General features: G+C 37.3%; 2 long non-coding RNA genes across 2 annotated transcripts; one reads left to right on the top strand and one right to left on the bottom strand.

Annotated features, from left to right (window-relative positions):
- Positions 1-82: 82 nt before the first annotated feature.
- LOC102407084 lies at positions 83-3,191 on the bottom strand. Its single transcript, XR_328741.4, has 3 exons — positions 3,130-3,191; positions 2,919-3,027; positions 83-1,353 (listed from the first exon to the last, which is right to left on the bottom strand). It is a non-coding gene; the product is annotated as an uncharacterized LOC102407084 (long non-coding RNA).
- A 10,011-nt stretch (positions 3,192-13,202) lies between these two features.
- On the top strand, positions 13,203-14,095 carry LOC112578441. The gene is made up of 2 exons (XR_003102707.3): positions 13,203-13,494; positions 13,907-14,095. It is a non-coding gene; the product is annotated as an uncharacterized LOC112578441 (long non-coding RNA).
- Positions 14,096-14,309: the final 214 nt, after the last annotated feature.

The raw sequence follows: 14,309 nt of genomic DNA on the forward strand, positions 1-14,309 counted from the left end.
CTGAAAATTCACGATGAAGGAATAAATAATAAATGCTTTTTTCCCCAAAACACTGCTAAAAGAAAGACTGTGACAAATATTAAGATCAAATAAGTTTTAATCAAGAATTTGATTCCCTATTTCTCCATGAAATGGTCATAGACTGTAGAACAAGAATATAATCTAGTTAATGCTACAAGGAAAAGTCTAAGAATAGTCCTAATTCATTTGCCACGTGCTGCCATTTGGTTAGGAGACTTCTGTATAAAAACCTCCCTCCAGCTGCTCACAAAGCTGTAAAACCTCTCAGGTACCAAAATAGCTCTGTGTTTCCCTTCAGTCCCCAAAGCTGGAGAGAATGACTCTTACTCATAGATTAGGCTTGTAAATACACCCCATTATGTCTTTATCATTTCAGCATCATCTTTCTCTATGGCCCCAAGATCCAGTGCACAAAACTTCATCCCTGTAGACCCTCTCCATTATACACAAATACTATAGATGGGTACTGAGAGCAGTCACCGTTCCCAAATGGTCAACTTCAACGCATGCTTCAGTAAGATCACACTGCTACACATTGACAGAAATAATGACTATCAATTTTTCTCTAGTTTGCCTAAATTAATAATGTTAATAATTTCTATCCCATGTTCCTCTGACTATAATTGTCATGAAATAAAACCTATGAACTGTAAAGAAAGAGACCAAATTTTGGACACATCTATCTTTATGAGTGGTACTCACCAGTGTAGTTAAATGGACTACTAGCCTCCACATTTTCTCCCATCAAGATGCTGTAAATAAACCACTTCACTGAAATGAGAACAATTTATCGGATCTAGATCACCAAGATCCACATATTTCCACAACAGAAACAGCTTTTCCGGGTCCCAGACTAAGACAAGTTCAAAGCAGGATTTTGAAACATCATTTTTGATCACTCTGATTTTTCTCACAATAATATGATTTGAAATATAGGATTTTCCTCAAATAACAAAACAACAACAACAAAAGACACTTTTCTTAGACTTGTTTGGAATCCATGTTTATGCTTGAAGAAAACCAACATTGGCAAAAGCAAAACTCTTTACCAGTTGAGCCAGAAAAGGAAAATGATGTTAAATGTAACTTCTTTAATTTACAAAGTCGCCTTCAACAGGAAACTGTTGGGGAAACTTGGTCATACTCATCATGCCTTTTGTGCTGATGAAATGCAGCTCTAGGGCTCTCCTACTTCTGGTGCAGATGCTGCTTCTTGATAAGGCAAACTTCCTTCTCTATAACTGCCTTGGCAGACACGCTGGCTCCATGTGGCTAGTGTGTGGACCAGGTTTCAGACTCTTGAGTCTTTAGAAGCACTATAGTCTGCAGGATCTGGAAAGGTTATACCACAGTAAACCTTCTGAAGCGGGATGGTTAATTCACCTCACATTTAAAAGGTCATTTCAAATCCTTTCTATTTTTATGTCCCATATCCAACATCCATTTTCCAAGCCAAGTGCACTAAATCTAAGAACTTCAAAGAATCACAGACTCCAGAAGAACTTTGAGAATTCACTGAATATGACTTCTTGCTTACAAGCAATGTTACACTTCAGCTGTGACAGAAAACTATCCTAGTTTTAAAGCTGTCATAGAAAGATTTTCCCAGTCTGCCCAAATATCCTATTACAAACCCCTGGCAGACTTTGTTCACAAACAATTCTTCCTCACTCACTATCTAAATCCTTCACATTCTAGCTTGAGTGCGTTTTTTTCTACTCTAATCCTTTGCTAATGCACCATCTTTCCTACCAACTTCCATTGCTTATTTCAGTTGATGGCAATATTCTCTTAATTATTAGTGATCTACATTGTAGATATCTATCTTTTAGGACTTCCAAGCCATCACTTGAATGGTCACTGATCAAATCTTCCTCCATAAACTTTCATAAATCCATTTGTTTTCTCTGCATTCCCAGGGTATCCAACTGAGTTCAACTGAGCTGCCTTATAAGTAGGTTATAGTGGAAAGAATGCTGAATAGAATTCTGAAAACTTATCTCCAGAATCTGCCCAAAGTAAGTTAATGATTAACAGCCTTGGACAAGTCACTCAAGTCCCTGCATCTGCCTAAGCATCAAATTACTCCTCTGTAAGCTGAAAGAATTAAAATACATTTCTCAGACTAGTTTAGTCTATTTTTCTATAAGTTTTAAAACTTAATTGGTTCTTCATCTTTATACTCTACTCACCTTGTACACTATCACTAATTAAAATTCTGAAGTTGCCATTACCTCTTTATGATGAAACTGAGGCTTTGAGAGAGTAATATACTTCCAGGCTCACATACTTCATAATTGATAGACTCAGTTGGAAAGTCAGGAAGGATTGAGAAGGGAAGCCCAAATCTTTGGCCCTTTAATTATGCATGTGTGGGGCAACTACAAGTAGCCTAGCTGCAATTAAAGGAACTGAAGTTAAATTTGAGCTGCTGCCCACTGAAGGAGAGAAAGAGTTTATAATCTGACTTCTATCAAGCTAACTTCCTGCTGAAAAATTTACAAAACTCAGTATTCTTTAGATAAATAACATAAACCAGAGTTTCTACCATGTATCATTCACAATGATGATAAAATCTAAAGCTCTTTGATAAACAAAATAACAGGAATACATGATCCATTCTCAAGAGAAAAGACATTCCATTGAGACCATTTGAAATGACACAGATGTTGAAATCAGCAAACAAGGATTTTAAAACAACCACTAAAATCACTCTTAAAGAAATAAAAGAAAATGTGTTCAATGAATAAAACGATATAAAATCTCACCAGAGAAACAGAAGCTAAAAAAGAATCAAATGGAAATTCTAGATTTGAATATAAAATACTTGATAGTTAGCAATTTACTGGATGAGCTTAAGAGCGGAACTTAAAAAACAGAAAAATCAGTGGACTTACAGATAGATCAATATAATTAATCCAATCCAAAGCAGAGAAAATGATTAGAAGAAATAAAGAGTCTCAAGGACGTGAGGGATATTTTCAAACATGGGTGTAACTGGAGTCCCTGGATGATAGAAGAGATTACATTAAAAAAAATATATTAGAAGAAATAATGGTCAAATATTCCCCAAAGTTGGTTTTAAAAAAGACATAAATGTTCCTTTACCTGCTGGGTATTCCTCTGTCTCTTCATCTTGTTTATATTGCTGAATTTGGGGTGTCCTTTCTGTATTCTGGCAGTTTGTGGAGTTCTTTTATTTGTGGAGTTTCCTCGCTGTGTGTGGGTTTGTACAGGTGGCTTGTCAAGGTTTCTTGGTTAGGGAAGCTTGCGTCAGATTCATTTTGATATATGGCAAAACCAATACAATATTGTAAAGTTAAAAAATAAAATTAAATTAAATTAAAAAATAAATAAATACATATAGAAGATGAAAAAAAGATAAAATATGGATAGAAAAAAAAACTGAAAGACTAAGTTTTCCTGGTGTGTAGGAGTACAGAGAATTATTTTAAAGTCGTTTCAAAATTTGCTTCTCTGTATTGCTATCTTTTAAGAATTATATACTTACTATATTAAGTATTACATACAGATAAAAATTAAGAAGAATACCAGATTATATATGACTTACTTCTATAATAAAACTACTTTAAAGTTATTTGAAGTATGGATAATGCATAATGTTTTGTTTCTTTATGGACTTTTAAGCATTTGGCAAATTACAGACTCATACTGACAGAAAATAATGTATGATTTTATACAATACATACTTGTATAGTTTGTATTGGTAAATAAACCTGATACAAATAAAACCAAAAAAAAAAAAAAGACATAAATGCATAGATTCAACCTCAGCAAAACCCAAACAGAATAAATATCTCCCCAACCACATACACATAGATCATAATTAACTACTAAAAACAAAATTCAGTTCAGTTCAGTTGCTCAGTCATGTCCAACTCTTTGCGACCCCATGAACCGCAGCACGCCAAGCCTCCCTGTCCATCATCAACTCCCTGAGTTTACCCAAACTCATGTCCATTGAGTCAGTGATGCCATCCAACCATCTCATCCTCTGTCGACCCCTTCTCCTCCTGCCCTCAATGTTTCCCAGCATCTGGGTCTTTTCAAATGAGTCAGCTCTTCGCATTAGGTGGCCAAAGTATTGGAGTTTCAGCTTCAGCATCAGTCCTTCCAATGAACACCCAGGACTGGTCTCCTTTAGGATGAACAAGTTGGATCTCCTTGCAGTCCAAGGGACTCTCAAGAGTCTTCTCCAACAGCACAATTCAAAAGCATCAATTCTTCAGTGCTCAGCTTTCTTTATAGTCCAACTCTCACATCCATACATTACTACTGGAAAAAACAATAGCCTTGTCTTAGGCAGACCTTTGTTGACAAAGTAATGTCTCTGCTTTTTAATATGCTGTCTAGGTTGGTCATAACTTTCCTTCCTTCTGACAGAATGTGGTCCACTGGAGTAGGGAATGACAAACCACTTCAGTATTCTTGCCTTGAGAACCCCATGAACAGTATGAAAAGGCAAAAAGATAGGATACTGAAAGATGAACTCCCCAGGTTGGTAAGTGCCCAATATGATACTGGAGATCAGTGGAGAAATAACTCTAGAAAGAATGAAGGGATGGAGTCAAATCAAAAGCAACACCCAGTTGTAGATGTGACTGGTGATAGAAGCAAGGTCCAATGCCATAAAGAGCAATAGTACATAGGAATCTGGAATGTTAGGTCCATGAATCAAGGCAAATTGCAAGTGGTCAAATAGGAGATGGCAAGAGTGAACATCGACATTCTAGGAATCAGCGAACTAAAATCGACTGGAATGGGTGAATTTAACTCGATGACCATTATATCTACTACTGTGGGCAGGAATCCCTTAGAAGAAATGGAATAGCCATCATGGTCAACAAAAGAATCCGAAATGTAGTACTTGCATGCAATCTCTGAAACGACAGAATGATCTCTGTTCATTTCCAAGGCAAACCACTCAATATCACAGTAATCCAAGTCTATGCCCTGACCCGTAGTTGAACAGTTCTATGAAGACCTAAAAGACCTTCTAGAACTAACACCCAAAAAAGATGTCCTTTTCATTATAGGGGACTGGAATGCAAAAGTAGGAAGTCAAGAAACACCTGGAATAACAGGCAAATTTGGCCTTGGAGTACAGAATGAAGCAGAGGAAAGGCTAAAAAGGTTTTGCCAAGAGAACGCACTGGTCATAGCAAACACCCCCTTCCAACAACACAAGAGAAGACTCTACACACGGACATCACCAGATGGCCAACATTGAAATTAGATTGATTATATTCTTTCCAGCCAAAGATGGAGAATCTCTATACAGTCAGCAAAAACAAGACCGGGAGCTGACTGTGGCTCAGACCATGAGCCTCTTATTGCCAAATTCAGACTTAAATTGAAGAAAGTAGGGAAAACCACTAGACCATTCAGGATGACCTAAATCAAATCCCTTATGATTATACAGTGGAAGTGAGAAATTTAAGGGACTAGATCTGATAGATAGAGTGTTTGATGAACTATGGATGGATGTTCATGACATTGTACAGGAGACAGGGTTCAAGACCATCCCCAAGAAAAAGAAATTCAAAAAAGCAAAATGGCTGTCTGAGGAGCCCTTACAAACAACTGTGAAAAGAAGAGAAGTGAAAAGCAAAGGAGAAAAGGAAAGATATACTCATTTGAATACGGAGTTCCAGAGAATAGCAAGGAGAAATAAGAAAGCCTTCTTCAACAATCAATGCAAAGAAATAGAGGAAAACAATAGAATGGAAAAGACTACAGACCTCTTCAAGAAAATTAGAGATACCAAGGGAATATTTCATGCAAAGATGGACACAACAAAGGACAGAAATGGTATGGATCTAACAGAAGCAGAAGATATTAAGAAGAGGAGACAAGAATACACAGAAGAACTGTACAAAAAAGATCTTCATGACCCAGATAATCATGATGGTATGATCACTCACCTAGAGCCAGACATCTTGTAATGTAAAGTCAAGTGGATCTTAGGAAGCATCTCTATGAACAAAGCTAGTGGAGGTGATGGAATTCGAATTGAATTCAAATCCTAAAAGATGATGCTGTGAAAGTGCTACGTTCAATATGTCAACAAATTTGGAAAACTCAGCAGTGACCACAGGACTGGAAAAGGTCAGTTTTCACTCCAATCCCAAAGAAAGGCAATGCCAAAGAATGCTCAAACTCCCACACAATTGCACTCATTTTACATGATACTAAAGTAATGCTCAAAATTCTCCAAGCCAGGCTTAGGCAATACATGAACCCTGAACTTCCTGGTTTTAGAAAAGGCAGAGGAACCAGAAATCAAATTGCTAACATCTGCTGGATCATTGAAAAAGCAATAGATTTCCAGAAAAACATCTATTTCTGCTTTATTGACTATGCCAAAGCCTTTGTGTGGATCACAATAAACAGTGGAAAATTCTGAAAGAGATGGGAATACCAGACCACCCTGACCTGCCTCTTGAGAAATCTGTATGCAGTTCAGGAAGGAACAGTTAGAACTGAACATGGAACAACAGACTGGTTCCAAATAGGAAAAGGAGTACATCAAGGCTGTATATTGTCACCCTGCTTATTAACTTCCCTGGTGGCTCAGAGGTTACAGCGTCTGCCTGGAATATAGGAGACCCGGGTTGGATCCCTGGGTTGGGAAGATCCCCTGGAGAAGGAAATGGCAACCCACTCCAGAACTCTTGCCTGGAGAATCCCATGGAGGGAGGAGCCTGGTAGGTTACAGTCCATGGGGTAGCAAAGAGTTGGACACGACTGGGCGACTTCACTCACTTATTTAACTTATATGCAGAGTACATCATGAGAAACGCTGGGCTGGAAGAAGCACAAAGTGCAATCAAGATTTCTGGGAGAAACATCAGTAACCTCAGATATGCAGATGACACCACCCTTATGGCAGAAAGTGAAGAAGAACTAAAGTGCCTCTTGAGGCAAGTGAAAGAGGAAAGTAAGAAAGTTGGCTTAAAGCTCAACATTCAGAAAACAGAGATCGTGGCATCTGGTCCCGTCACTTCATAGCAAATAGGTGGGGAAACAGTGGAAACAGTAGCTGACTTTATTTTGGGGGGCTCCAAAGTCACTGAAAATTGTGATGGCAGCCATGAAATTAAAAAATAAAACCAAAATAAAAAGAGACAAATGTTGACAGAGGTCAAATAAAAATGGTATACTTCATATAGGGGAACAACAATTCAAATGACTGTTGGTATCTACTCAGAAACAATGAGGGCTAGACTGCCAGGAAACCTCCTTCATGGAATGAAAGAAAAAAAAAAATCTGTCAACCCAAAATTCTATATGTTGTGAAAATATATTTTAAAATGAACACAAAATATATACTGGTAGACATGTGCCAGTAAATTCAGATCACTTGCTATTTACCCCTGCTCCTTTGAGTCCCTCAGAAATTTTGTTTCCTAACCTGCCTCAAAAATTCAAGATTTATAACTATTCACACAAAGCATCCTCCACCCTCCACTTAGTACAGTGAGTTTTCCTTACTGATTTACCCATTATATCAACAAGTTTGTAAACTTTGTAGGGATTAGGGACCTACTTTCTATATCTTTATATCTCCCTCATTCCATTGCCTTTATAAATGTGGGACTTGCCATTAGAACTTCAGCTATGTTCTAATTTCCCAGCAATAAGAAAGCTAATAATACTTCCCTTATATGGTAGGGCAAGTAAGGGCTTGGGTTACTTCAATATTTTGAAAGCCTTATGTAGCAAGTTATCAGAATGTTGTTTTTATCAAAGTTAAAAAATCAAGCTGCACTCAGATGTAAACATAAAGTAATTTGAATTCCTTGGACAAAATAATCATATAAATACACCATATATCCTGTATAAGCAAATACCCTAGAAAACTTTAATATGATGATAAAATTAATAAGTAGGAACATTGCTATATCCATTTTTCTCTTTCTCTAAATCTACCAAGAATAAAATCTTCTTTTGGGAAATATAACTCAGAAAATTTTCTTTTTTTCTGTTTTCTCTTTATAAAACCTTTAACCCTTAAAGAAACAAAAATACTGAGAGTTGTTTATGCCTGGAGTATTTGCTAAGATTCCTGAAGACCATTTTCCTTCCTTAAACATCTGGTTATGAAACCAGAAATGCTGACTTCTAAGTCTGAGAAGAAAAGTAAGCAGAAAAATTTTTCACAGTGATTCCTGTTTCAGAGAATCTCCATTAGCATTTCTGGTAGGAGTACTGAGTGCAGAACTGAGGTAAGCCACATGGGGAATTCTATTGTTAACTGAGAGGTCCTTAGCCAAGTACTGTTTGGGGAGTATTGACTTTGTGGCTTGGTTTTATACATCAACCTTCTCATGTTACATACACTAGTCTTAACCCTGATATGAACTCTTTCAAATTGAAGAGTAATTTTAAATAAGTTATTTTCCCACCACACTAAGTATTCTGTTAAGAATTCTGTAATCACAAACCACATAGTAAAACTGCAAGCAAGGCAAGCAATCACTCAGTCATGTCCGACTCTTTGCAATCCCATGGACTGTAGTCTACCAGGCTTCTCTGTCCATGGGGTTTTCCAGGCAAGAGTACTGGAGTGGGTTGCCATTTCCTTCTCCAGGGGATCTTCCTGTCCCAGGGATCCAACCCAGGTCTTCTGCATTGCAGGCAGACGCTTTACCCTCTGAGCCACCAAGGAAGCCCATAGTAAAACTGATACATTTGCAAATCTTCCTGCATATTGGTCATTTTAATTCTCATAAATCTCACCCTTCTGAGTCATTCAAAAAATAAACAACACACCACTTGTTTGAGAACATCAAATTATTTTCCCTTGTTTTAGAGATTGTAAATCCATGCTGTGTTTTGGAAAGTCACATCATATATTATAAAGTAGTTCAGTATGGTCACTAGAATTGGGATGAAGTAAGTGAATATATTAACACTTACAAAACTTGCTGCTGTGAACTGCCGCCTCTTGTTTTCTCCCTTGTCTGCAACTTATTTTATGTTTTCCAATTGCCAGCTACTTCAGTAAGTATTTTGTATACATCCCCTTACTTCATTCTCACAAAAATTCTAAGAGGATGTTAATTTTCCCCATTTAAAATGGAAAACACTAAGACTTACAGAAATTCAGTTCATTTCAGTCACCCATTGTGTCCCACTCTTGGCAACCCCATGGACTGCAGCACGCCAGGCCTCCCTGTGCATCACCAACTTCCAGAGCTTTCTCAAAGTCACGTCCATTGAGTCAGTGATGCCATCCAACCATCTCATCCTCTGTTGTTCCCTTCTCGTCCCACCTTCAATCTTTCCCAGCATCACGGTCTCTTCAAAAGAATCAGTTCTTCACATCAGGTGGCCAAAGTATTGGAGTTTCAACTTCAGCATCAGTCCTTCCAATGAATATTCAGGACTGATTTTCTTCAGGATAGACTGGTTGGCTCTCCTTGCAGTCCAAGGGACTCTCAAGAGTCTTCTCCAGCACCACAGTTCAAAAGCATCAGTTCTTCAGCACTCAGCTTTCTTTAAAATGGCCCAACGGTCATATCCATACATGACTACTGGAAAAACCATAGCCTTGACTAGACAGACCTTTGTTGGCAAAGTAATGTCTCTACTTTTAAATATGCTGTCTAGGTTGGTCATAATTAGTCACAGAAATTAAGTATCCTAAATTGCATAGTTAATAAGGGGCAGACCTAAAATCTAAAATATGTGGAACTGATTCCATTATCAGCTGCCTCCCTATTGTATGTCCTTCAACAGAGTGAGGTAATATACAATAGTCGATTGAATTATATATGGTATAAAACTATATAACTGTATATGTTTATATAATATATAATATACTTATATAGCATATAAAATGTAGTGCTGTATATTTAAATAGATGGGCTTCTCTGGTAACTCAGTGGTAAAGAATCTGCCTGCCAATGTAGGAGACACAAGTTTGATGCCTGGGTTAGGAAGATCCCCTGGAGAAGGAAATGGCAACTCACTCCAGTATTCTTGCCTGGGAAATCCCAGGGACAGAGGAACCTGGTGGTTCCATGGAACCACAAATCCATGGAGTTGCAAAAGAGTCAGATATGACTTAGCAATTAAACAACAACAATTTATATATAAATCATATATAGCATAAATTAATATATATATTTATTAGCAAATTATACAAATAAATACTACATATATTCTATATCTAATGAATATGTAATTATAGTATCTGAGTTCTAAACAATTTGTAATAATCTGAAAGTCGAAAGTTTAGAAAATCAAAGTGTTCTGTAGCTTAGTTATTACTGAATATTATGAGGTGGTATATTTTAGTTATATCTCACACTTCAAAAACACTCTTGTACCAGATCTATGTAGTGCCTCAAGTTTTGGTTGCTTCTCCCCTCAAGTCAGTCTGACTAATAATGGATTTGCTAATTATGCCACTCTAGAAAAATTACAAGTAATTATTAACTGTTGGGTTGCCAAAAAGTTTGTTTGGGTTTCTTTGCAAAATGTTATGGAAAAACATGAATGGACCTTTTGGCCAACCCAATGGTATATGTGACAGCAATTTTTGTTAAAGCAACTTGTATTGATTACAATGAAAAATTTGAATAAAAATTTTAAAAATTTATTTTATTAAAAACAACAGTTTTATAACATAGAAATGCAATAACCTTCTGGAAAATGTATTATTACTTTTTGATGTTGACGAGAATCTAACTGTATGCACCCAAAAAGTATACAGCAAAATAATATGTGTCTGTTATGATTAGTTGCTATGTTACTTGTAAAATATTTAATAGTAACCCTGCTGCTGCTGCTGCTAAGTTGCTTCAGTCGTGTCCAACTCTGTGCGACCTCATAGACGGCAGCCCAGCAGGCTCCCTCGTCCCTGGGATTCTCCAGGCAAGAACGCTGGAGTGGGTTGTCATTTCCTTCTCCAAGGCATGAAAGTGAAAAGTGAGAGTGAAGTTGCTCAGTCATGTCTGACTCTTAGTGACCCTATGGACTGCAGCCTACCAGGCTCCTCCTCCGTCCATGGGAGTTTCCAGGCAAGAGTACTGGAGTGGGGTGCCATTTCCTCCTCCAATAGTAACCCTAGTTGCATAATGCATGCATCTTGAACTTTCCTGTGATTGTTTGGTAAGCATAAATACCCCTAACACTCGTATTTTAGGCATTTGGTTTAGAAATAGCAGTATATATTTTCTTTGTGGTTCCTTTAACCCATTTTCAAAATACATCAATTTAACTGAATGTTTCAGCTGGATAAACTTGTTTCTGTCCGATAAAAGTGTATAGTCTAAAGAAACAGTATTCAAATAAAGAAGACTGAAGGAACGAAATTTTTTTATTCAAGAACAAAATTTCAAAGGACTAAGATCAGCTTGAAAAAGATTATTTCATTTTTAATAGTCATGTACCAACTTGGATGCAAGGGGTTTAATAAGGAGGTCTCCATTTTCTCCAACAGACGAAAAAGATTTAAAATGTTGATTTGACAATTTGAAACTTTTATTGGGTAAAGTGCTGCTTGTATTTTTTTTTTTTTTAGCTAAGATCTTAACTTGCCAGAAATTAGCTCCTTTTTCTTATCTTTAAAATTCCTTAATAATATGGTATTTTTATCAATAATTTCAAATATGAATATTATTTTCTGCATTACTTTTTGGCAAAGCAGATTATTTCACTAAGCACAAGCAGAGAGTGATTGCAGGTTGAGTAGAAAGGAAGTAAAACTAATGAGCTCTGATACAAAAAAAAGTGTGAAGCCAAGTTAGAAGTGAGAAAAATGTACACAAAAAAACAAGGGCAAGCATTGGAAGATATGCAGTCATTAGTTTACTAATAGGTGTGCATATAACTTAAGGTGCTTGCAGAGAAAAAAGTGTAAAATAGTATGCAAAATTAATTAAGGCCATGTTCACAACTGTGATTCTTAAAAGAACTCTCACCAACCAGCCGAAGTAAGGGTCCTGGGACCTTAAAAATACAGCCTACACAGAAATTATGTAATTTCCATAGTGGCTCAGATTACTAGTAACCCTCGAAGGTCTATACAATACACATCTACACGGGATGACTTATGAAGGACAACTTCAGTTCAGTTCAGTCGCTCAGTCATGTTCAACTCTTTGCGACCCCATGAATCGCAGCACGCCAGGCCTCCCTGTCCATCACCAACTCCTGGAGTTCACCCAGATTCACATCCATCGAGTCAGTGATGCCATCCAGCCATCTCATCCTCTGTCGTCCCCTTCTCCTCTTGCCCCCAATCCTTCCCAGCATCAGAGTCTTTTCCAATGAGTCAACTCTTCACATGAGGTGGCCAAAGTACTGGAGTTTCAGCTTTAGCATCATTCCTTCCAAAGAAATCCCAGGGCTGAGCTTCTTCGGAATGGACTGGTTGGATCTCCTTGCAGTCCAACGGACTCTCAAGAGTCTTCTCCAACACCACAGTTCAAAAGCATCAATTCTTCGGCACTCAGCCTTCTTCACAGTCCAACTCTCACATCCATACATGACCACAGGAAAAACCATAGCCTTGACTAGACGAACCTTTGTTGGCAAAGTAATGTCTCTGCTTTTGAATATGCTATCTAGGTTGGTCATAACTTTCCTTCCAAGGAGTAAGCGTCTTTTAATTTCATGGCTGCAATCACCATCTGCAGTGATTTTGAAGCCCCAAAAAATAAAGTCTGACACTGTTTCCACTGTTTCCCCATCTGGATGCCATGATCTTCGTTTTCTGAATGTTGAGCTTTAAGCCAACTTTTTCACTCTCCTCTTTCACTTTCATCAAGAGGCTTTTGAGTTCCTCTTCACTTTCTGCCATAAGAGTGGTGTCATCTGCATATCTGAGGTTATTGATATTTCTCCCAGAAATCTTGATTCCAGCTTGTGCTTCTTCCAGTCCAGCGTTTCTCATGATGTGCTCTGCGTATAAGTTAAATAAGCAGGGTGACAATATACAGCCTTGACGTACTCCTTTTCCTATTTGGAACCAGTCTGTTGTTCCATATCCAGTTCTTACTGTTGCTTCCTGACTGCATACAGGTTTCTCAAGAGGCAGAACAGGTGGTCTGGTATTCCCATCTCTTTCAGAATTTTCTACAGTTTATTGTGATCCACACAGTCAAAGGCTTTGGCATAGTCAATAAAGCAGAAATAGATGTTTTTCTGGAACTCTCTTGCTTTTTCCATGATCCAGCGGATGTTGGCAATTTGATCTCTGGTTCCTCTGCCTTTTCTAAAACCAGCTTGAACAATCAGGAAGGACAACTTAAGAGTTTCCAATTAGGCGGTTGTGGTGTCTTAGAACTCAGCTGTTTGTTTGACTTACAGCTGAACCACAAAGAATCACACAAAGAATAACACTATATATTTTGTTTCCAAGAGACAGAAAGTATGTCTAAGTGGGAAAACATAGCTTAATTTTTAATCTGGAAGGAGTATGGTGCACAGAATTTAAAGGTAGGTAAATCTTTGAAATTTTTGAAGATTTTCTTTTCTTTAGTATGGATTTGCCTTGTAATCTTTTAAGTAAGCCACAATTAGATATACTCCCATATATATTTTAGTGCTTGCCTTTGAAATTCTCTTATACCATCTTAACTGAAACATTTCTGATGTATTTTCTTGGGAAAATAATGATCATGGAGTTTGAAATCAGAAAAAGTAGGTTTAGTCTCAGCTGAACTTGAAAAAATTGTTTATCTAAGTCAGTTTCCTGGAGCTAGCAATGTCTGTAAAGTGTTGAATAAGTCAGTTGAATGATAGTCACTACAAAAAAAAAGAGTAAACTACTAATCTAGATGCTTTACTTACTGTAATTTATTTAATCTTCATAATTCTCAAGGAAAGGATTCTTTATTTCACTTTTCAGATGAAAAATAAAGGCAAGAAGAGGTACCTAACTAGACTCAGCTGACAAATACAGCAAGTATGGGAGCCACAGGTTATATCCAAACCTTTCTTATCTCAAAGACCACACTCTTGTCACTATTCCATCCCACCTACCTAAAGAATAGGACTGTATTTTGTAAATTGAAAATTTTATTAAATATTATTATTAAAAACAAGGATTAATTATTAGAATAATTATCTAATAGAGTTGATTAACCCTTTGCTTCATATTCTGAGTAGGATGTGATACACTAGGAATTTCTTGTTTCTACTTTCTATTCTGGTTGACAGGCTTCCCTGGTGAATCAGTGGTAAAGAACCCACCTGCCAATGCTGGAGACGAGGGCTTGACACCTGGGTTGGGAAGATCCCTTGGAGAAGGA

This window comes from Bubalus bubalis, chromosome 2 (genome assembly GCF_019923935.1).
Source record: "Bubalus bubalis isolate 160015118507 breed Murrah chromosome 2, NDDB_SH_1, whole genome shotgun sequence".
In the NCBI taxonomy this organism is placed as follows: Eukaryota; Metazoa; Chordata; class Mammalia; order Artiodactyla; family Bovidae; genus Bubalus; species Bubalus bubalis.